At 46.4% G+C, this 25717-nt stretch overlaps 1 pseudogene; it reads left to right on the forward strand.

The window, feature by feature from the left end:
• The window catches only part of LOC138301486 (zinc finger protein 271-like), a 230495-nt pseudogene that overhangs the window by 154083 nt on the left and 50695 nt on the right, over positions 1-25717 (forward strand).

Consider the following 25717-nt stretch of genomic DNA (forward strand, 5'->3'; position numbering starts at 1 on the left):
AAGTAACATAGGCCACGAGCAGTGGTAAATTAATGAGGCAGCCAGAAATATTAAGTTAGACACAATAGCTATATTCTCATTCACATAAAGTCTGTGCTCTTGAATATTGCCCGAGTGGGCACCAAATATGTTTCAGCTTGGAGAATGGTGGGAGTTGTGTAACATAAGTGCCTGATGTATCTTTACAAATTATCAAGTGCCTAAATTAGAGTTTGGCGGATGGCCATCTTCATCATAAACGTGTGGAGAATCCCATAATCTTTAGTAACAGTGAAGATCACCCTCTGAGGGCAGCCTCTTCTATCACAGAACTAGCATCCCGGGCTGCAGAAATGCCTCCATGGGGTTTCCTGAACAGAGAGGAAAGTGCACAGCATGTGCATAGTGAAGCGCTTGGCGCAGCATCACTTTCTCTGGCATAGCCCCAAGGCACCTCCAGATGTCAAGAACCTATAGCTCACGTCATCGCTTAGCACTCACATATCATGCACTGCTAAAACAACTGGGCTTTTGTCAGTCCAGCACATAGCTTTCAGCGGGAGGTGTGTTACATTTGCCATTTATGGTGTTGGGCATAATTCCCCCTGCTGCTGATTTTTAAGGCCAGTCAATAGCTTTTTGTGTGTGACTGTATCACTATAATATAGTGCTATTGACTTGCATCGAGGCCCTTGTCTTTCTGGCTATGCGGCAAAAAAGTATTGGAATGTGTATTTCAATGTTTCCTGAGACAAGCATGTATTTCTGTATCAGAATGCATGACCCATTGTGCAGAATTAGTATAGCAATTCAACTCCCTTTCAGGGCCTCAAAGCATGTTTCTCGAGGTTGGATAGGAGTTTAACCAGTTAGTTGTGCACTGTTGGTAGAAATTAGGTTATATAGTGAAGCTTGGGCAGGGCACAATGGAGTGTGGTGTGCAAGGTGTGGAGAGGTGTTTCATTTACTGAGTGGTGAACTTGTTCTTGCACTTGGGCACAAACGTGAGGTGCAGAGAGCTGTTGGACATCTGAGTCCCACTGTCATATAGTACCTGCTTCCTAATGTCATATCTGAACCACAGGTCGACACATGACGGTGCAAAACGAGTTAATTAATTATTCAAGGACTGTTTTATTTCTTCCTCCATGTTTGCTCTTTTACTCTTTACACTTGTAACGTCCAAATAATACATCTAACACTTTCAAAGCATGTGCTTCGGGTGTGATCACTCATTAGGCAGTCATGAATCATCAGGTTTCTGTTGCATGCTTGAGACAGCAGGAAGCCTCTAGCCAGGGGGCTGTTTCTTGAACACACATGCGCTTAAAACTTTGAGCAGCCACTCTCCTCACTAACCTCTTAGCTGCTGGGCCCTCCGACCCCCACCCCCCCCCCTCCCACCCCCCACCAGTGCTGAGCCCTTTTTTGGCTATTTGGGGTAGTTTGCACTTAGGGCTTCATAACTTTTTGTCCACATAAGCTATCCACGCCAAATTTGTGTTCCTTTTACCAACATCCTAGGGATTCTAAAGGTACTCAGAGTTTCTGGGTTCCCCTGGAGGAGACCAAGAAATTAGCCAAAATACACCTGAAATTTAGTTTTTTTTCAAAAAAATGGGAAAAAATGGCTGCCGAAGAAGGCTTGTGTTTTTTACCCTGAAAATGGCATCAACAAAGGGTGTGCGGTGCTAAAATCACCATCTTCCCAGCTTTCAGGAACAGGCAGACTTGAATCAGAAAACAACATTTTTCAACACAATTTTGGCATTTTTAGGGGAAATACTTAATTTTTACTATTTTTGGTGCTATCATCCTCCTTCCAGTTAGTGACAGGAATGGGTGTGAAACCAACACTGGATCCCGGAAAGCTAAGTGTTTCTGAAAAGTAGACAAGATTCTGGATTCAGCAAGGGGTAATTTGTGTAGATCCTACAAGGTTTTCCTACAGAAAATAACAGCTAAAAAAAAAAATATTGAAATTGAGCTGAAAAAAAACAGCCATATTTCTCAGCGTTTTACTCTGTAACTTTTTCCTGCAATGTCAGATTTTTTAAAGCAATATACCGTTACATGTGCTGGACTCTTCTGGTTGCAGGGATATATAGGGCTTGTAGGTTCATCAAGATCCCTAGGTACCCAGAGCCAATAAATGAGCTGCACCTTGCAATGGGTTTTCATTCTAAACTGGGTATACAGCAATTCATTTGCTGAATTATAAAGAGTGAAAAATAGGTATCAAGAAAACCTTTGTTTTTCCAAAATGGGCATAAGATAAGGTATTGAGCAGCAGTGGTTATTTGCCCAGCTCTGAATTCCGGGGTGCCCATACTAGCATGTGAATTACAGGCTATTTCTCAAATAGATGTCTTTTTTACACACTGTCTTACATTTGGAAGGAAAAATGTAGAGAAAGACAAGGGGCAATAACACTTGTTGTGCTATTCTGTGTTCCCCCATGTCTCCCAATAAAAATGGTACTTCACTTGCGTGGGTAGGCCTAATGCTCGCGACAGGAAAGGCAATATGGACACATCACATTTTTACATTGAAATCTGATGTGTTTTTTGCAAAGTGCCTACCTGTGGATTTTGGCCTCTAGCTCAGCCGGCACCTAGGGAAACCTACCAAACCTGCACATTTTTTAAAACTAGACTCCTAGGGGAATCCAGGATGGGCTGACTTGTGGGGCTCTGATCAGGTTCGGTTACCCAGAATCCTTTGCAAACCTCAAAATGTGGCCAAAAAAACATGTTTTCCTCACATTTCGATGACAGAAAGTTCTGGAATCTGAGAGGAGCCACAAATCTCCTTCCACCCAGCGTTCCCCCAAGCCTCCCGATAATAATTATACCTCACTTATGTGGGTAGGCCTAGTGCCCGCGACAGGAAATGCCCCAAAACACAATGTGGACATATCACATTTTCACAAAGAAAACAGCGCTGTTTTTGCAAAGTGCCTAGCTGTGGATTTTGGCCTCTAGCTCAGCCGGTACCTAGGGATACCTACCAAACCTGCACATTTTTGAAAACTAGACACCTAGGGGAATTCAGGATGGGCTGGCTTGTGGGGCTGTGATCAGGTTCTGTTACCCAGAATCCTTTGCAAACCTCAAAATGTGGCCAAAAAAACACTTTTTCCTCACATTTCGGTGACAGAACGTTCTGGAATCTGAGAGGAGCCACAAATTTCCACCAGCGTTCCCCCAAGTCTCCCGATAAAAATGATACCTCACTTGTGGGGGTAGGCCTAGTGCCCGCGACAGGAAATGCCCCAAAACACAACGTGGACATATCACATTTTCACAAAGAAAACATAGCTGTTTTTTGCAAAGTGACTAGCTGTGGATTTTGGCCTCTAGCTCAGCTGGCCCCTAGGAAAACCTAGCAAACCTGCACAGTTTTGAAAACTAGGCACCTAGGGGAATCCAAGATGGGGTGACTTGTGGGGCTCTGATCAGGTTCTGTTACCCAGAATCCTTTGCTAACCTCAATATTTGGAAAATAAAACACTTTTTCCTCACATTTCGGTGATAGAAAGTTCTGGAATCTGAGAGGAGCCACAAATGTCCTTCCATCCAGCATTCCCCCAAGTCTCCCGATAAAAATGGTACCTCACTTGTGTGGGTAGGCCTAGTGCCCGCGAGAGGAATAGATCACACAACGATCAATGTTGGTACTTACATGAGGCAACTGTTGACCCTGGGGTGATCCATTCCTTATGCAGGCACTAGGTATAGGCACTCAAGTGGGGTAGTGTTTTTTATCAGGACCGGTGAGGAATCACTGGGTGGTAGGAATTTTGTGGATCGCAGCATATTCCTGTAGTTTGTGTGACAGAAATGCAAGAAAAGTAGAGTTTTTATTCAACATTTCAGCTTTGCAGGGTATTCTGGGTAAGAAAACTTTGGGGAATCCACAGAAGTCACACCTCTGTGGACTCCCCCGGATGTCTAGTTTCCAGAAATGTTTGGGTTTAGTATGTTTCCCTATATAGCCGCCGAACCCATGACCAAAAACACAGGTGCCTGCCTTACAAAACCAGTTTGTTTTGTGATAGATCATTTTGATGTCTCCACAATACAATTTGGGCAGTGGAATTCGGGGCTGAACTAAATTGGGGAGACCCCAAGAGAGCACCCTCTCTGTGCTTGCGCCCGCATTCACCTTCTCTCTGGGTTGGGCTAACCCACTATTGCCCTGTTGCACAGACTGTGCTTGCGAAGGGACAACAGGACTGCCCTCATCACCTCCCTCACAATTTACTGGAAGGAGTTCTCCAATGGGACTCCTCCAACTGAAAAATCACTCCCAGAGTCTGCACCATTGTCCTATCCCTCAGATGCTGTCTCAGTTTCTGCTGGCTCAGCCTCTGATCCTATGTCAGAGCTGTCCTCTATAACCAGACTGACGTCAGCAGCAGTCATCCATCAAGATGCCATATCTTCTATTGGCTAAACTGTTGCTCTAAAATACTAGCCTACGTAGACAGTCACAAAATTGCTGGTGTGTGTGTGTGATACGTGCAACTGTAGAGGCCACCTTACCTGCGCTTCTTCCCTCAAACAGCACGTTCTTTCAAGACACTCAAACACCTTGTCACATACCATTCGTCACAGTCTTTAGCACCTCCTGCGCCCAGTCCAACAATCTTTATTGGTGCTCCCACTCCCATGTCCTCCTCCTCGGATTCCCTCATTACCACCCAGCAAACGTGCTCTTCATCTCTCCATAGCCACCCCCACCTTGCACATACATTTAATTTGTATTATAGCGCAGGTAGTGGCTGACTTTACTAACGTACTCAGCTATTTACATAAAATACAGATTTGCTCTTTGCAGTAATCATATAAACCTTCTGTGCTTCTTTATGGCACTAAAACTGCCACTAGACAAACGTCTGATCCTTTTGTAGCAGAAACATAATCACAAGACTTACTTGACTTCTTTATTGCTGCCTAAAAGCTACAGATGAAATGCATCAGTTGAAGTATGTGCACTGCTTTGAAGACGCAAGCTGCAACTGCAAGACAACTGGTGGCAAATATATATATATATATATATATATATATATATGATATATTATTTTATATATATATATATATATATATATATATATATATATATATATATATATGAAATATATATATGTTATATATATATATATATCACTTTTATATGTGGGTCTGATTTTTCTAGGGGCCGATTGCAGCCCCCAGGGAAACCACACATGCACTGACAAAAGTGATATATATATATATATATATATATATAGAGAGAGAGAGATCTCTATATAGATATATCTATCTACATGGATATATCTATAAATAGATATATATAGATCTATCTATAGACATATCCATGTAGATAGACATATCTATCTACATGGATTGATATATCTATATAGAAATATATATATATTTATATATATATATATATATATATATATATTTTTTTTTTCCATACACTTGCTCACACAAGAGCTCCAAGTGGCCCAAGAGGGGTGGTGCTGCAAAAAAGACCGGCAGAGCACTCCGGTTAAATTTCTTCTTATATATATATATATATATATATCTGTATTTTTTTTGGGTAGTTGTAGGGTTTCATTGGGGGCTAAAATTATGATCAAATCAGTTCAATATGTCGTCATTTTGAGGTTCAGCCTAGCGACATGTAAGTGCTACTCTTCTCAACATGTTGTAATCTATTCTGTGGGCTTTAACCACACCCATCTCACGTCCATCACTTTCATTCGTTCCTGGGCCTTCCTTTTGAAATTCCCTTGATTCCGTAGGTAGGTGCTTTAAGTTTGTCCCCCCTTGAGGTTGTTTTGCAGACTGACCCTGTTACATGGATTATTACATGATCAGCCATATACCGTAGTGTGGGTGCACTACTTTGTTCTTTTGTCTCTCCTCTTCGCACTCCATGGTGGTCATGGCGCTTTGAAGTTCAATATAGCGCAAACTCGATCGGAGGTATTGGAGCGCTTTGCATGGCTGTGAGTTACGTGGCACTGATACTGAATTGGAACCATTTAAATTAAAAATGTGTCTCTCCCCTTTGCGCTCAATGGTGGCCAAGGCATTTTGAAGCGTGAACTCGATCTGAGGTATTGGAACATCTTGCATAAGCACCGGTTACGTCACATTGTTACCGAATCACAGTAACCACATTCCTAAATTCTTCACAGGTTTGACAGTTGAAAAATATACAAACTGCAGCTGTTTCATAAGAAAAAACACAGAAATCCTTAAAGCGGCTCTCCCAGCACAGCAGGAGAGCCGATACTACAATATTCACTGCACTCTGGAAACTTGTCCCATAATGCTTTGCAGGACATTTCTCTTACAAAACATTTTTGCTCATCATTCAGCCTTTGGTGGTCCTAGGACAATAGGACCACCTTCAAAATGTTCAGCTCTACGTGCTCTGTCTAGATCATTTTTGGGTCCCCACACTAGGTTAGTGGGGACCACATAATAATAAGCATTCCCACCATTCGGTGTCTTTTCAAGCTCTCTCATGGCTGGAACTTCTGTTTTACATCTGGGAGTAGTTTGTGTTTTATGGGCAATTGTGTTTGTCGTCCAGCAACTCTGATGGTGGGGTGGTGAAAGTGGTAGTCTATTGGCATTAACATGGCAGATTTCAATTAGGATGCTAAACTGCAACATTTTCATTTTTTTCTGCAGATAGAGGAAGAAGGTAAATGGAAGTGAGTCAGTTATATGCAGGGCCACTGGAATGATGTGGCAAGAAAGGACTAAATTATGACGCCGGGTTGACCAAGTTATGTGGCAGGAAAAGTCCAATTATGCATTTACAACACCAATAGCTCGAACTCTTACAAATGAGAGACCTATTGCATTGCAATGCTTGTTTCTTTATTTTACCATGTAGCAACCTTTTCTGAAGATGGGAGTCTTCCCGGGTTTCTTAATTATGTGGTATGTGTTTCTGCAGGGCGTGTCTTAGTTGTCTGTACCGCAGCCTTTGTGTGTTTTGAATTTGATATTTTTGCGGAAAATATTCAAATGGTACACTCCATTTGCATCCCACACATCTGTCAATGTGGATAGGCCTATTGTGTCCCATCCCTGAAAATTCTTTCTCATGCTCTCTAGTTGTAGCCTGATAGCGGGGTCCTAGGTGTTAGACTGTTCTCCCAGCGCATTTCTGTATTTCGTTTGTGCCATGTGTCAACTACAGTGCTGGTTGCCGGGCCCACTGATGTGCCCATTCTCCCTCCGTAGAGGGAATGCAAGTAGCTACTGGGCCCCATCCCCTCTCTATCCAGCCTATAAGCTGTATCTCCCTCGTCTTGGTATGCCCAATCAGTATCCACTCCCACATGTGCCACTTTGTAGTATTTTCTGATGTTTAGTAAGATGGGGGGAGCGACCAGGCAGGTCGCTCCCCCCATCTGCCACGCCCCCTGTGGGTTGAACCTCCGTTGCCGCTTTTGCCGCCTGACTACTCGCTCCCTTTTTTCTGTACCCCTGCGCTTGGCTTCTGTGCCACTTCGTTTTTTCATTCTGTGCCCCTGTGTTTTGCTTTCTGTACCCCTGTGCTCTGTTGTCCCTCTCCCGCCGTCTTTTCCCGCATTTTTTTCCCCGGGTTTTCCCCTGGGTTTTTCCCCGGGTTTTTCCCTTGCTACTGAGCCCCTGCTGCCCCGCCCCCTTCACTCCCATTGGCCGCCCCGCTCCCACCTCCCAGCTGCACCTCCCTCCCTCTGCCCTCATATGGAGGCCGCGAAGCGGTGGTAGAGAGCGACCTTTGACCCTGTCACCAGGCAGGTCGCTCCCCCCATCTGCCACGCAGCCCCCTGTGGGTTGAACCTCCGTTGCCGCTTTTGCCGCCTGACTACTCACTCCCTTTTTTCTGTACCCCTGCGCTTGGCTTCTGTGCCACTTCGTTTTTTCATTCTGTGCCCCTGTGTTTTGCTTTCTGTACCCCTGTGCTCTGTTGTCCCTCTCCCGTCGTCTTTCCCGCCGTTTTTTACCCGGGTTTTTCCCTTGCTGCTGAGCCCCTGCTGCCCCGCCCCCTTCACTCCCATTGGCCGCCCCGCTCCCACCTCCCAGCTGCTCCTCCCTCCCTCTGCCCTCAAATGGAAGCCGCGAAGCGGGTGCGCCGCTGGCGCGCAGAAAGTGTGCCTAAGGCAAGCCCGTCTGCGCCTGTCCACGCCTGGACCACACCCAGCACCAGAAAGAACCCCTGGAACCCGCGCCCCCCGCAACGCCAGATTGCACTACGACGCAAGCACCCTCCACGCACTCAACACCAGACAAGACCACCCCTGCTACCGGGCTACCCTGAAACGCACCCAGGGGCCTTTCACCTGCCGGAACTGCAGATTCACCAGCATCCAACCCTCCACACCACCAGCCAGAGGACCCAACCACCTCTGCTGCATCCTCCTCAACACCCGCTCCGCTCGCAAGCATGCCATCGAACTTTGGGACCTCCTAGACTCCACCGCCCGACGTCGCCTTCCTGACGGAGACCTGGCTGAACACCACCTCAGCACCAGACATCGCCATAGCCATCCCACAGGGCTACAAGATCTCCCGCAGAGACCGCACCAACGGAGTGGGAGGAGGAATCGCCATCATCCACAAAGACTCCATCAAAATCTCAACGAACACCGATGACACCCTCACCACCGCCGAGCACATGCACTTCCAGATCCACACTGACCCCAACACCACCCTCAGAGGAACTCTCATCTACAGACCTCCCGGACCCTGCCCACAGTTCAGTGACACCATCACCGACCTCATCAGCACCCACGCCCTCGCTTCCACGGACTACATCCTCCTTGGGGACCTGAACTTCCACCTCGAGAACAACGACGACGCAAACTCCACCGCCCTGATCGCCAACCTTGCCAACCTCGGACTCAAACAGCTCGTAACGACACCTACTCACGCCGCTGGACACACGCTCGACCCCATCTTCTCCGGAAGCCCCCACGTCTCCTTCAACCACACCACCGAACCACACTGGACCGACCACAGATGCGTCCACTTCACCGTCAGAAAACCCACCACACACCACTGCACCCAACAGCTACCACGCCGCTGCTGGGGCAAGGTCACCGAGGACCAACTGACTACCGCCCTCGCCCCGAGACCACCCACCGACCCCACCGACCCAGACACCGCCGCAACCAACCTCACACAGTGGATCAACGACTGCGCCAACACCCTCGCCCCTCTCAAGACCTTTACAACCAACCACACCAACAAGAAAACCGCCTGGTTCACCGAGGACCTCCGGATCTCCAAGCACACCTGTCGGAAGCTGGAGAATAAATGGCTCCACGACCGAACACCAGACAACCACACAGCCCTCAAGAGCGCCATCCGCAGACATCACCAACTCATCAGGACCGCCAAGAAGACCGCCTTCAAGGACTGCCTAGACAACAACGCACACAACACCAAAGAGCTCTTCAGCATCATGAAAGAACTCTCCAACCCCATCTCCATCACCAACGACATCCCGCCATCTCAAGACCTGTGCGACTCCCTGGCCACCTTCTTCCACCGCAAGATCACCGACATCCATGACAGCTTCAACCCCGACCCCCCCGCACCCACCACTGAGTCCACCACCCGTGCGACTACCACTCGCACCAGTCGCCTGACCGTCTGGTCCAGCGTCAGCGATGAAGACACCATCAAAACCATGAACTCCATCCACTCCGGATCCCCATCGGACCCCTGCCCTCACCACGTCTTCAACAAAGCCAGCGCAGCCATCGCTCCCCACCTCCGGAAAACAATCAACTGTTCCTTCGAGACAGCAACCTTCCCAGAAAGCTGGAAGCACACCGAGATCAACACCCTTCTGAAGAAGCCTAAGGCGGACCCCAAGGACCTCAAGAACTTCCGTCCCATCTCCCTGCTCCCTTTCCCGGTAAAAGTGACCGAGAAGATTGTCAACAAACAGCTGACCCGCTACCTCGAAGTCAACAACATCCTGGACCCTTCCCAATCCGGTTTTCGCAGTAACCACAGCACCGAGACCGCCCTCATCGCCGCCACTGACGACATCCGGACCCTGATGGACAAAGGAGAAACAGCCGCCCTTATCCTCCTGGACCTATCAGCAGCCTTTGACACGGTCTGCCACCGCACCCTATCAGCACGCCTCCATGACGCCAGTATCCAAGAGAAGGCCCTGGCCTGGACCACATCCTTCCTCTCCGGCAGAACCAGAGCATCCGCCTCCCACCCTTCCGCTCTAAAACCACTGAGATCATCTGCGGCGTCCTACAGGGATCCTCCCTCAGCCCGACACTGTTCAATATCTACATGGCCCCCCTCGCCCACGTCGCACAACAACACAACCTCAACATCATCTCCTACGCCGATGACACCCAGGATTGTATCCCTCACCAAAGATCCCCACACCGCCAAAGCTAACCTCCACCGAGGAATGAAGGCCGTAGTGGACTGGATGAAGGACAGCAGACTGAAGCCGAACTCAGACAAGACGGAGGTCCTCATTCTCGGACCCACCCCATCAGCCTGGGAGGACTCTTGGTGGCCCACGTCACTAGGCACAGCCCCGGAACCCACGGACCACGCACGCAACCTGGGGGTCATCCTCGACTCCACTCTCTCCATGACCAGGCAAGTCAACGCCGTCTCCGCGTCCTGCTTCAACACCCTCCGTATGCTCCGCAGGATCTTCAAATGGATCCCCCTCGACACGAGAAAAACTGTTACCCAGGCCCTCATCACCAACAGACTCGACTACGGGAACGCCCTCTACTCAGGAATTACAAACAAGCTCCTGAGACGACTCCAACGCATCCAGAACGCCTCGGCCCGACTCATCCTCGATGTCCCCCGCCGCAGCCACATCACACTCCACCTGAGAGGCCTGCACTGGCTCCCCGTCAACAAAAGGATCACCTTCAAGCTCCTGATCCAAGCACACAAAGCACTGCACAACACTGGACCCACCTACCTCAACAACCGACTCAGCTTCCACACCCCCACCCGAAGCCTCCGCTCAGCCAACCTCACCCTCGCCACAGTCCCCCGCATCCAAAAAACCACCGCCGGCGGCAGATCCTTCTCCTACCTCGCCGCCAAGACCTGGAACACTCTCCCCACCATCCTACGACAGACCCAGGACCTGCTGGCCTTAAGAAGACTCCTCAAGACCTTGCTCTTCGACCAGTAGCACCCCCCCCTCCCCAGCGCCTTGAGACCCTCGCGGGTATGTAGCGCGCTTTACAAATGCAGTGATTGATTGATTGATTGATTGATTGATTCTCCCCTGATATTTACTACATTGTGGAGTGTTGTCAGGGCTATACGGGCCTACCCTCCTTCCCATAACAGTGTTCTAACTAATGTGTCCACTTTGTTAAAGAAGGCATCCGGGATCTTAAAGGGTCCATGCCGCCAATGCCTCCACCACTAGCACAAACAATATCGGCAACAATGGGCATCCCTGTCGGGTCCCCCCTCTTTATCGGAAATCCCTGGGATATTCTACCATTAAGTTTAACTCTCGCTCTGGGGTTCGTGTATAAAAGCTTTACCCACCTGATATATAGGGGACCAAATCCCTCTTTTTCCATGAGCCCTAGTAAGTATGGCCATTCGGTCAAGTTCAGAATCGCGTCCAAGGACAGAATCGCTCCGGGGTCTCCCTGCCTTTCCGACTCAGCTATGTTATTATGCAGCCTATGAAAATTTAATTTTGTTGAACTGTATACAACCATTTTGGTCTGGGTGTATAATGTCAACAATTACTTCCCACAATCTATTCGTGAGGACCATCACTAGAATCTTAGTGTCAACGTTCAGTAAGGACATGGGTCTGTAAGACTCACATCTATCTCTAGGTTTGCCTGGTTTTGGAATGAGGATTATTGTGCCCATTCTCTGGTCCTCTGAGAGCTTGCCTAGTTCAAACGCTTCTTTGTATGCTGCACAAAGCGGTTTGGTTTCTTTGTGTGATAGTCTACGGAACAGTTCTACTGGGAGCCCGTTGGGGTCTGGGGCTTTCCCCGCCTGCATCTGTCCTATTGCTATTGTCATTTCTTCCTCTGTAATCTCCACTTATAGGGTTATTCTGTGGTCCCGGGTTAATCGTTTAATAGGGCAGTCCACGATTAATTCGAACACTTCCTCTATAGGGGCCGTGGGTCTGGAGTTAGAAACGTCTCCATATAGTCAGCGGAGACCTCACCCTCTCACTAGTTGTTACCACACCCTGGTTGTCTAGGTTTATGTTCCTAATGTGGAGATTCTCCTGTTCTTTGCTTCCTATCCACGCCTGTAGGTTACCAGCCTTGTCTCCTGCTTCATAAATGTGTTTTGCTTTAGCAATGTGGGTTATTTTTACCTAGTTTCTAGTAGTCAATCAATAGTCCTCTCTAAACAGTTCAAAGTTCCTCGCTAGTTTTGTTGTGGGTCTCATCACATTTTCTTTATCAGATTGTATAATGTTTGCCTCTAGTTCCTGCATTTTAGCTTTACATATTTTCCTATCCCTGACTCCCCCTGCCAGAATGACACCGTGCATTGTGGCATTATATGCTTCCCATTCTGTAATTTTACTTTGTAATGACCCCCGGTTTTCTTTATAGTAGAGTTTGGTCGCTGTATATAAACAATGCATTTCTAGTTGATTGGTTATGCGCCAGGTTTCCATCCTTCATTTACTATCTGGCACCCACTGAGTTCTCACCCTTGTATACGATCTCTAGTGGGGAGTGAGTGCTCAAGCCCCTTGCTAAGTAACCAGAGCTTGAGAAGTTGGGTATTGCATGTGCGGTGGTAAAAAATAGTCCAGTCTAAATTGCATGTTGTGGGTATGTGAGTAAAAGGAGTATGCACGCTCCTGTACCCTTTTTTCCCTCCAAATTCACCCTCTTGTCTTGAGTTCATTTGGTCTATCTGGGTATCTTGGGTTGCCTCTGATCCTTTTAATTTTGGCTGCTTTTGGCCAGTGGGGAATCTACTGATATGAGTGTGAATTTTACACTGCTTATGACACAATCAGCCTGCGGTAATAGAATTCGACAATGAAGGAGGAAAGAGATTGTTAAAAACAGATCCCTTTGGATCTGTGATTTCCCCATTCAAACTGTTGGCTACTTGTTTACCCTGGCCGTTTGCCTGTGGTGATTCTAGATTGGCTTGGGATGGACTAGCAACCAGCTCTGAGGAACCCATTCTGCAACACCCACAACAGCCTCTGTAGTCACTTCTATAGTGGCTTTCTTCCATATACTTTTACACTCATAAGATTTAGATCTCAATATTAAATTCTTCTTATTCTACTTTACTTTTGCCTCGCTTCCCTTTAGAATATTCATGTCTACCTCCCAGTTGGTTAGTCTCAACAATATTCGTAATATTTAGGCTGCTTTATACCTGCTTGGGTTAGATCAGCCCTATTAATGTTGTCTTAGGGTCTCCACCATCACTGTCTTGGGTCCTTTCTGTCTGCAATCCTCCAATATTGAGCTGATGACATGTGGCATCTCAAGTAATTTATTCGAAATGGAGAATATAAATGTGTTTCAGTTTCAGATGTTACTTGGCTAAATTTATTCCTGATGACTTCTTCTATTGCAGTCATTCTGTGATCTGTTTGTGTAATTGATGTTAGTGAATCACTCAGGACTTGCGCTTGCTCATCGATTTTAGATGACTGTGCCGTCAGGGCTTCAGCTATGATATCTAAGGTCCTGCACATATCCTTCATTAGACCTAGGAATGATTGGTCGGCAGAGCGCCTCTAATTCTCTAGCTAGCTCTTTCATTTCTGTTGCTGTTTTTAAACTTATGTTGATACAGCAGCAGATGCTGTGTGTCATTGCCACTTTACATAAAATTCAAACCATCTTCATCTAGAGGAAAAGAATCCAATGAGCAACTAGAGATCGAGCATCTTTGATCATGAACCAAACTGACACAGTCATGAACTTGAGCTTTCCTTGATTTGGCGAACTCATCAAGCTACACGCAGAGGAACTGGCAACTGCAGTGTAATCCCTTGAGGTGTCAAGGACACTTGATGGCTTTTGATGGATCTCTGCTAGTATCATTTCACTTTTACTGCTTGTGTGCATTTATGCCAGCTTGTTGTCTAGGTGTCTCTGAACGTCTACGTAGTCCTTTCTCACAATCATTTGTCAGGAAAGATTCAGCTGCCGTTTCTGCCTCAGGTAGTATAGGAGAGTTGAATAATGACAGCTCCATGGGCGAGGTCAGATGAAGTATGGGAGAAGGTTGTAACAACTGGTCAAATTTAGAGTCTTGTACATTGTCAATTGCTTTTGTGTGGGAATTAGATCAGATGAGTACAAGGTTAGTGACGTGGCATGCTGTGATATGAGCATCTGAAAACGTTTTATTTACTTTAGAGTCCTCCATCAAGGGATTTATAATGCTGGCTATTCCTGCATTGCAATTAGCTCTTGCAATCTGTGTGTTTTGCCCTGCTTTCATGCATAATCTTATTCAATAGCAAAGGTCAGTTGTTATTACATGAATGTGAGGTCAAATAATGACTTTCAGGTTTTTGGGTGAATCTGTTGGCATGTGCTCTCTTCCAAAATGTGAAATGTTTTCCCTGGGCCTTCCACAAAGATTTGTTGCCAAGGAAAATCATAACTTGGGTGGGTGAGGTGTGACTCACATAGTAATGAGGAACCCAACAACTCTGGCACCTACTGCAACTGGGGGCACAGCTGCCTACACCATCTGCACGCCCACCACATCTTATCTGCCCACTAATCACACAACAGTCTAGGTCCCCACAAGATGCTGTAAAAATACAGGAAGCTAATATTTGTCCTTATTATCACAGAACTGAAGACTAGCAGCCAGGCAACCAGTGGCGGTTTCTTCATTAGGGCGGCAGGGCTCCTCCCCAGCTTCAATTTCTGCATCATTCATCACAGTGTGACCCTCGCTCTGCGCGAGGGTCAGGCAAAACTACAGGCACTTTTGTAAGACAAATGTGCTGCAGCGCATGTGCTGGCCGTCGCAGGATTTATAGGGTTTACCTGATCTCAGCCCTGGCCTCCGGCAGCCCACAACACTGTAAGATACTGCCTCTTATGACGCACTGAAGCCTCGGTCAAAGAAAACAGCCTGGGCGCTTTAGCATAAGCCCTGGGTTTCCAAAGCTGGCTGTCAATCAGCAAGGCTGTGTAGCACTGCAGCCCTTCATCACAGGATGGGTGGGAACAAGCCTCCATGGCCCCACCTCATTCTGGGAGTAGCTGGGAAAGGATTGAGTTCTAGTCACTGCTGCTGTCTTCAAGCCATGGGAGAGCTCGCCCAGGGCAGTACCAAGGATTAACCACGGCGACTTAACATCACAAGCAGTACTGTACCCACAATGTGCAAGGGACAGAGCTTGCACTGTTGTTATGACACGGGCACTGCGGGCTTACAACAATCAAAGTCCACCTTGAAAGTATGTTCATCTCACGCAAATCCGTTGAACAGCAACCCGGGCTATCCAGCCCTGAACAGTTATAGGTGCGAACATGAAGTAACAGCGAGGGTTGGTGAGATCCTTCCAGTGTGACTGTGTCCTTTGCACTGCCGCAGTGACTGACGCTGTGTAACCTCAGGCCTGATCCGCTCTCAGTCATGCAACTACGGGAGAGTGAAAACTCACACTGAACAGAACCCATAGTCTGGGGTGCAACCAACAGCACAAGGCAGGTATTTTTATGAATGTTCACTACTCTGCATCCTTGGAGACACTTCGCTTTAACCCAAAGCTAGCAATATAGCTCAGTGAGCTGAACCGTTGTTTCTCTCACAATGCAATTGATCACCGACCAGGAGTTCAAAATCTGGTGAGGCAGAATCAGATTTCCGTAGATAGTTACACTGAGTCACATAAATTAGTAAGTAAAAATATCTGCACTTTACAGCTCCTAGAATGGAAAGACTTTTTGTATTTAGCATTGCTCTAAAAAGAAGATTTATAACATGCTTTATGGCGCATGTTATCAAGTGCCCCTGTCACCATCTTGCATTTCCTCCTCGGTGTTCCAATGTGGACACGTGTCCTGCACAGCGACCTTTGAAAGCACCACTATGGCAGATCCTTCACTGTACAGCACAGAGCTGGCGATGGCCACCAACGTGCTACAGTTTAAGCAGTTTCCTGCCTGCGAGCAATACCTTGTCATTAATAATACCTGATTGCAACAGGGATGGAAAGTGGACACACCAATAAACATTATTGGAAATCGCAAGAGAGAATAGCGCTAATATTAAAAGTTACAACGGCCATAGATGACAAAGCAATGATCAGTTTTATGGGCATTTATAAATAGTAATTTTGTTTCGCTGGTATTTAATGTAGCTATTTCACAAAGAGACCAGAGCATAATTATTCTACAAAGTGCTATGTCTTCGTAGCCTTCTCAGCCCAGAGGCACCATTTAGTTCTTTTCATATTTGCTTAATGTACTCAAAACTTCACCTTAATGTCGGCAAGCTACAAACAGGTGAAATGAGTCCATGCCTTCTGCAGCGTTGGAGCATCAATAATGACTGCACAGCCCATTCCCACTGGAGGAATCAACAGCAAATCACACACAACCAGCCCAGTGCCATTAACCAGAGGCGCTGTGTGCTGAGATTCCGCACTGCATCTGACTGATGTGTGGGTGCAGTGCGGAAAAAGGGAATGTGCATGTGATATTTCTTGCCACTTATGAACATTTAGTAACAGTCAGCTAATTATAGAGGCAAACGTGCAGCGGATTTTATGCTAATATTTCTCTTGCTAATGCTAGATTATGTTTAATGACTTGAGCTCTCATAAAAGATCTGGTCACCTTTGTAATTCTAAACAGTGACCTGTAACATGCGATTTTCAAACAATCTCATTCTCCATATGGATTGGAATTAAAAAACCCTCAAACATTGTACATTGATGCACGCTTAGAAACGTCAGTATCACATCATATTTGGGTCTACATCCTCAAAGAGTGACTGGATGATTTACAAGTATGAGTGATCAACTGAGTTAATCCTTAGGCAGGAGATTGACTACTTGAGTTATGAGTGAGGCAATAAGAGCGTGATCGTGCAAATGAATCTTCAATCGAGTGAATGAGTCAGTGAATGGGTGAGTATGGTAGTAGGTGAGTGAGTTATCAGTGAGTGGATGGATAAGTGATTGCGTGAGTGGACAAAAGGATGCCCGAGTGAGTGAGTGACTGGGAACCTTTTATGAAAGAGAGAGAAAAAGAAAGAATGTGTGTACGAGAGTGTGTGGGTTATATCATAAACTCCTCTTTGGAGACCATACAAGCAGTCCTAGGCAAACAGTGCTTGTTGTAGAAGTACTGTACTTTAATATTTATATAGCGCTTACTACCCCTGTGTAGGGCACTGATACTGCCTAAGCTGCATGTTTATGGAGGTGGAGGTTGTGGTCATTAGCTAAGTGGAGCTTTCTGTACTGCCTATAAGCAGCAGCTGAGCAGTTCCTGCCAAGCCTTTTTCAATTTTTTCTAGGGAGGAGGATCTAACCTGGACCCCACGTTTATCCATTAAGCTTGCTTGCTTTGTTCTCTTCATAAAAGTCAAGCCCAACTTTTACGCCCACCACTTTCAAATGTCACCAGCCACCACTGCAGGCAACGTCTTCTTCTTTCCTTTTCCCACTAAAGCTAAAGCCCCAGGGTCACAGGCAGCAGCTCTTTGTGGGCTCCATCTGGCTCTGGTGGACTATGGGGACCCTGTCTGTCCGCCTATAGTGCCAGCAGCCAACGCTGACTGCTGCGTATAGGGAAGATAGCTGAGCACTAATGACCCCCTTCACCCTGCAGGGAAGGGAAAGAGGAGAGGAAAGTGGGCAGGAATAAGCAAAAGAGAATATGGACACAAACGTTCACCAAAGTAGCAGACTGGGTGGTTCATGGACTGAGCAGTTGAGCAGATCGCAAAGCAGAAGGAATGGCAGATGGGGAAGCAGCCAAGGAAGTGCACGGGGTTGAGGCATGGAACAGCGTTCTCCAGCACTCGCCAGCGCTTATCTTCCCATGGCTAGGCTCTTGCCTCTATTGGAGTCAGAGCAGCTGGAGGATGAAGCATGAATATAGAAATATCATCTGCCTAAGCACCTAATTTACAGGAGAGACTGCTGAATACTAGTGGAGGAATATCTTGGGAAAGGTCCAGATGACTCAGTTAGGGTTCAAGATAGAAAACAGGAGGCAAAGGAGAAAATGGCCATCCTTGGAGAGTACTTCTTTGAATTGCCAAACTCTTTGACTTGGCACCTGAGATCATAATCCGTGCCACGCGATTTTTATATAGGGTTGTAATCCTGTTAAGAATAAGGGGACCAAATGCATCAAGACCTGCCAAAGAAATGACCAAGAAACCCAGTCAAACACTTACTCATCATCCATGAGTATCATTCAAACTTCCACTTGCTAAACTGCAATGAGTGAGGTTCCTATTAGGGACAAATCCATACTGCATAGAATTAACAAAATGTGCAATCGAAAGGGAGATTTGGTCCACCAATATCTTAGCACAGATCATAGACTCATTATTTCTTAATCAAGTAGGCGCGGTACAAGAAGCATCTGAGCATGTTTTTGTCCTTCTTGAGAAAGACAGCAATGTTTGTTTCTCTCCAGGACGGGCTGTATTGGCCCAGTCTGTCTAGTGCATTAAACAAAGTTAGTGTTAAGGTCCCAAACAGTTAAGGAAAGTTTTATCAAATTCTACTGAGATCAAATCTGGTCCAGTGGCTTTCCTGGCGAGAAGCTTCTTGGCAGCCTTGATCAGCTCTTCCTTAGTCAGAGCTGGTTCCAGAGCCTTCTGTTGCATGTTGTAGATTGTGCGTAGTTTAGTAGCCTCAGTATAACAAAATTGAATATCTTACGTTTATATCTTTGAGTAATACTCTCAAAAAGTAAACAAGATTTGCTCCTTGTCTCGAGTTAGAACGCCATATGAATATTCTATCGGGTGATACTATTTTTGCCAGCCCACTATTTGATTTTTAAAACTAAAACTAAAATCTTTCCCATACTTTTGCTATTTTCAAAAATGTTGATCCAGCTGTAATAAACTCTGTGAAGTGACTTTTCCGTGGGTGCATTTTTTAAATTTGTTTTAAAAAGAATCACCCTGTTCTTAAGGAGCTCTCAACGAATCACATCTAAATGACCCCGTAAAACCTTTGCAAATGTGAGGTCCATCTCCATCAATTTCTCATACAGGACCTCTTGTTGTTGCCTACCTCCTTTATTGCGCCTAATTGTATAAGGCAGAGTGGACCCCCTGATGACTGCTTTCAAACAATCATAAACATTCTCAGTGGATGCTGAGTATGAGATGTTCTTGACATGAGATGTGGCAGGCAGAATAATAAGTAATGTGGGTTCCAAACGGAGAGAGCGCTACACATCCATGAGGCCAAGGGAGGTGTTGCACAGTATGTCGCAAAGTGGCTCTAGATTGCTGCATATGTGGTACTGCTGCAGGACTAGTTGAATCTTTCAAGGTAGTAGAGGAAGGTTGATGTTGCCACTGATGATCAAGGGCCCCTCCCAAGTAGGAAATTCCATTATGAGCTCTTTATACATACTTGGGTCATCTACATTGGGCCCATGTAGATTATAAATGGTGACTTTGATGTAGCCTGCAAATAAGCCATCAACCTTTAGGGTCAACTTTTTGCCTCTGAGACGACCACAGAGATTCTTTCACCAAGAACGCGACCCCCTGATGGGAGATTCTAACCTGGTAGCAGCAATGGGTTTATAACACTGAAGCTGAAAACCCAGATCTCCCTTATTCCAAATCGTATCTTGTAAACATGCCATGGACCAGTCTGGGATAACTCCTCCTGAACTAGACAGACCTTTTGAGTGGTTGGCAGACCGTTGACATGTCAGGTAAGCAACTTAATGTCAGTTGATGCCAAAGCATTAACTGAACATGCATGAACTCCAGCCATAAATATACATTAGAACAGCGATTCCCAACCTTTTTAGTTCTGTGGACCCCCACTTTATCATTACTGGAACCCTAGGACCCCCACTGAATCATTATTGGAATCTGCGGTACCCCCCACACCTTTGAGTTCCAAGCTAAGTGAGACTCCTGTGCTTGTACTTAACACCCAAAAAATATTATGAGAGGTGTCACTCTAATCAAATCAAATCAAATCAGCAACATTTATAAAGCGCGCTACTCACCCGTGAGGGTCTCAAGGCGCTAGGGGGAGGGGGATTACTGCTGCTCGAAGAGCCAGGTCTTGAGTTGCCTCCGGAATGCGAGGTGGTCCTGGGTGGTCCTGAGGTTGGTGGGGAGGGAATTCCATGCCTTTGCTGACAGGTAGGAGAAGGATTTCCCACCTGCCCTGGTGCGGCGGATGCGAGGGACGGTGGCGAGTGCGAGGTTGGCGGAGCAAAGTTGGCGGGTGGGCGTGTAGAAACTGAGGCGACGGTTGAGGTAATCGGGTCCCTTGTTGTGGAGGGCTTTGTGTGCGTGGGTGAGGAGCCGGAAGGTGATCCTTTTGTTGACGGGAAGCCAGTGCGGGTGTCTCAGGTGGGTGGAGATGTGGCTGTTGCGGGGTATGTCGAGGACGAGGCGGGCAAAGGCGTTTTGTATTCGCTGCAGACGTTTCTGGAGTTTAGCGGTGGTTCCTGCGTATAGGGTGTTACCGTAGTCCAGGCGGCTCGTGACGAGGGCGTGGGTCACAGTCTTTCTGGTGTTGGCGGGGATCCAACGGAAGATCTTTCGGAGCATGCGGAGGGTGAGGAAGCAGGAAGATGATACGGCGTTGACTTGTTTGGTCATGGTGAGAAGTGGGTCCAGGATGAATCCGAGGTTGCGTGCGTGGTCTGAGGGGGTTGGTGCGGTGCCAAGGGCCGTGGGCCACCAAGAGTCGTCCCAGGCGGATGGGGTGTTTCCGAGAATGAGGACTTCCGTTTTGTCTGAGTTCAGTTTCAGACGGCTGAGTTTCATCCATTCTGCGATGTCTTTCATTCCATCTTGCAGGTTGGTCTTGGCGCTGGTGGGGTCCTTGGTGAGGGAAAGTATCAGCTGAGTGTCGTCGGCGTAGGAGGTGATGTTGATGTTGTGTTTGCGTACGATGTCGGCGAGGGGGCTCATGTAGACATTAAAGAGAGTCGGGCTGAGCGAGGAGCCTTGTGGGATGCCGCAGATGATCTCTGTGGGGTCTGAGCGGAACGGTGGGAGGTAGATTCTTTGGGAGCGGTTGGAGAGGAAGGAGGTGATCCAGTCCAGGGCCTGTCCTTGGATACTGGTGGAGCGGAGGCGGGATATTAGGGTTCGGTGGCAGACGGTGTCGAAGGCAGCCGAGAAGTCGAGGAGGATGATGGCGACTGTTTCTCCGTTGTCCATCAGAGTTCTGATGTCATCTGTGACTGAGATGAGGGTGGTTTCTGTGCTGTGATTGGCTCGGAATCCAGACTGAGAGGGGTCGAGTAGGTTGTTGTCTTCAAGGAAGTTGGTAAGTTGCTTGTTGACGGTCTTCTCTATGACTTGGGAAGGGGAGGAGTGAGATGGGGCGGAAGTTCTTCAGGTCGCTGGGGTCCACCGTAGGTTTCTTCAGTAGGGCGTTGACTTCTGCGTGTTTCCAGCTCTCGGGGAAGGTGGCAGAAGCAAACGAGCTGTTGATGATGGTCTGGAGATGCGGGGCGATGATGTCGTCGGCTTTGTTGAAGATGAAGTGTGGGCAGGGGTCCGAGGGGGCACCGGAGTGGATGGAGTTCATGGTAGCTTTGGTCTCTTCCGTGCTGATGTGAGTCCAGGTGTTGAGGGTGATGGCTGGGGTTGTAGGTTCTGTGGTGGTTGGCTGTGTCTGGTGTCCGAAGCTGTCGTGTAGGTCGGTGATCTTACGATGGAAGAAGGTGGCGAGGGAGTTGCAGAGTTCTTGTGAAGCCGTGATGGCGTTGGCGTTAGGATTGGAGAGCTCTTTGACAATGTTGAAGAGTTCTTTGCTGTTGGGAGTGTTCTTGTCCAGTCTGTCTGTGAAGGAAGTTCTTTTGGTGGCACGGATCAGTTGGTGGTGTTCGTGGGTGGCGTTTTTGAGGGCAGACATGTTTTCTAAGGTGTGGTCCTTGCACCAGGCTTTCTCGAGGGTGCAGCAGTTTTTTTTAGATTCCTTGAGGGTGTCTGTGAACCAAAGAGGTTTCCTGGTGTTGGTCTGTCTTGGGAGACGTCTGAGGGGTGCGAGGTTGTCTGCGCAGTTGGTGATCCAATGCATGAGGCTGAGGGCTGCGTCGTCGGGGTCGGTGGAAAAGGTGGGTTGGTTGTCGCTGAGAGTGGAGAGAAGCTGTTCCGCGGGGATTTTGTTCCAGTGTCTGCGTGTGATGGGTTGTGTGCGGAGGTGGCGAGTCTCGCGTTGGAAGATAAAAGAAGAAAAAGCCAAATTCAGAGGTAGTGAGAAGATTAATAAAGAATGCTTACTCTCTGAAAGACTAACATACACAATCAAGAACTCTCTTTTAAAGGTCTTGTTTATCCCTTTTTTCCCTTCCATTTCCTCTGCTGACCTTTGCCCTCCTTTCACGTTTATTTGTTTCAGTTAATTGAAACCACAACAATTTTGTAGCTTAAAACCAATTAGTATCATCGTAAGATAATACATCCTATGTAAAAGTGCAACCAATCACTTTGCCCTAAGATTACATGATTACTTCTACAGTGTATCTTAAAACTAATTAGATTTAAAATGGGGGCAGTGTTTGTCCAAATACACAAAACCAATGTAAACTTGGATTAGGCTGCCCGTTCAACCCAAAGCAAATTAGGGCGTTTTTTTAGGTTGTGCCAGTATTGCATCCAATCATCGGGGAGTCATTAAGTTGAACGTTCTGCGGAAGATGTAACAATCATTTTAGCCCAAGGATTACATGTTTTCTGATATAGTGTATCGTAAAACCATACTGATAATTTAAAACAGGCACAATGTGTGTGCAAATATTCAAGGTCAATTTTGACTTGAGTTCAGCCGGGAGTTCGATCGACAAGCGATCATCCCTGAGGAGTCAGTTCTTTCTAATGGTGGTTGATCCTTCCCCTATCTCTGGTATGATATTCACAAAATATTGGCCCTGATTTTTCAAATTGGGGCCATTGCCAAGAATTTAACAAATTTGCAGTTTAACTGTGGGTCGTGAGGTTTATGGCATGCTATTGTAGATTCCCCAAATGAGCGGATGCCTCTACCTTTGAAGCTTTTCTTTCATAGTTGTGAGCTAAGCTTACACAGTTTGGGACAGATGGAGATCCAATGAATGAGTGCCTCTATTTCCCCTTTGCAAAGTGTACATGATGTTGGACCTGCATATTTCCAAATTGGTTGGTTTGCTAGTGCTGGTATGTTACCCACACGCAGGGTCATGAGTTTATGTCTTATGCATGCTGGAAAAGGGATTTTGATGTCAGGTGCCAGTGCCAGAGTGTCATAGTATATGATTACCAGCTATGTGCGAGAGCAGAAGCTGAATTTGTTTTTGTCTTCTAGACAACATTATAGCTTTACAACCCTGTTCGCCACCTTTTTAAAGGCTTCATAGGGCACACTTGGGGCCCATAGTTAACTTACACGCAGTTGTTTGAGCAAAGCATTCAGATGTTTATAGTATTCTGACCGCTGATTGGTTTGAAGAGCTGACTATAACGCGCTCTTTAGTGTGAAACCTTGATCTCAACTGATCTAATACCAACTTTTGTATTGCTGTTGATTTTCTGGCCAGATCTTGCTTTATTAGCCTAAATTTGAGCCGAATTTGTGCTGACGATGCACATTGGGATAGGTTAAACACTTGCTGAAGGTGTTAGTCTGCATTTTATCCACTATTGGAATGTCCTGCCGTTTCATGGCCACGCTACCGAATATGATGGTTGGTAGTAGGTTGGCATAGATGAATGTTATGAGAGATTAAAATAATGGCCCGTCCAGTTTGTTTGCCATGGTTGTAAAAGCATGGATTAATGCAAGCCCCTTCTTCTCTATTGTTTTTGGTGGAAGAAAGTGTGTTTACAATCAAGATACAACCCCAAGTATTTATTATTAGATTCTTTCCAGTTCGGCATTGTTTAAACTATTGTGGCAGCCTGTTCTGGTCGATTACCGATGGACATGCTTTTTGTTTTTGTCATGTTTACCTCCAGGTAGTTGGTTCTCAAGTACTATGCCAGGATATTGACTGATCTCTGTACTTTAGTTGAGCTAACAAGCACAATGTCATCTGTGTATGATATATGGGTAAGGCAGAGGGGACCCAACTGAGGGTGATGGCAATTTCCTGATCCAAGACTGGTGATAAGTCTGCAATAAAGATGCCAAAAAGGTGAGGAGCTAACACCCATCCATGTTTTAGTCCTTTGTAGTTTGGGATGTTCCTGGATGTTCTGGTGCCATTCTCGATTTTTATTTGAATCAAGGTTTCAGAGTAAAGTTATTGAATTGCTTTTCAGGGAGACCCTGCTCTTCAGGTTGCTCCACAAAAAGGCCTGGTTTACATAGTTGAAAACTGATTTAAAATCAATGGAGCAGAGGTGTAGCTTTTTCATAGCCCACTTGCTTTGGTTGATGAGAAAGGTAGTAGTTGTGCCTACACCTTTTCTAAACCCATCTGCTTTAATGGAATCATATTTACTTTATTAGACCATTCAGTGACATCTGCAAGTAGCAGGGATGTGTAATGTTTAGCTTCTGAATCTAGGAGAGCTATAAGCCTATAGTTAGCTGGGTTTGCCTATCTGCTCCTTCAAATATTGCATTTATTATGGCGTCTCACCAACTTTCAGGTACCGTGCCGCTGAGCTTCCTTGAATAGCATGGCCACCAATAACCAGAATTTTACATAATCTTTGAAGATGGCTTGGGGTAGGCTGTTGGCCCAGGCGCACCTTCACGACACCCTTTGAGTAGGACTATTTTAATTTAAGGTTGAGAACAGGAATTTTCATCACTTGGTGAAGGTGTGGGTTTTAGTACCTATTCACCTTCCTTGGTGATAACGCTCAAGGTGTTAAGCTCTCGGTGGTCATTGGTTTATTACAAATGTGTTTGCAAGATAGTTCACCCATGAATCCTCTGTAATGTTTGAGTTATTTATCATGTTTCTATTTGTGTTGAGGTTGTTTATGTTTTCCAAAATCTTCCTTGGATTAGTTTGCCTAACATCAAATATTAGCTTGGTCTAAGAACCATCCTTCACATCATACTTATCTTGCTGGAGATGTTTTTTGTACTCTTTCCTTAGACGTTTACGAAGTTCCCACAGGGAGAACTTCATGGGGGCTGCTTTCATTAGCGTAGGTACTGTTATTTGTTCCCTTTATAATTCTATGCAAGTGGGTGAAAGGCACCTTTGCGAGACTAGTGGGCTAGATGTTATTCTAGGTAAACCACAACACAGGCCTGGTGTCACTAAGGAGGCTTGCGTTTGTAAAGCAGCAACAAAGTCTGACCAAGCATCTATTTGATAATATGTATTGTTAATGCTGTGTATCATTATGTCTTCAGCCAGAAATGCTAGGTCTACTATGGATTTGTTGGACCATTGTAGTCACTTTAAATTGGTTGTCACGCTGGTTTCTTCTGGGGCCAGTGCGTCTAAACGTGGTATTATTCCTTGTGATGGAAGCCGGCACGAATGGTCACTGTCAGTTGTGTATTTTATTGAAAAATGCTTGACCAGTGGGATCAGTGGTAGAAA

The sequence above is a fragment of the Pleurodeles waltl genome, chromosome 6 (assembly GCF_031143425.1).
Source record: "Pleurodeles waltl isolate 20211129_DDA chromosome 6, aPleWal1.hap1.20221129, whole genome shotgun sequence".
NCBI lineage: Eukaryota > Metazoa > Chordata > Amphibia > Caudata > Salamandridae > Pleurodeles > Pleurodeles waltl.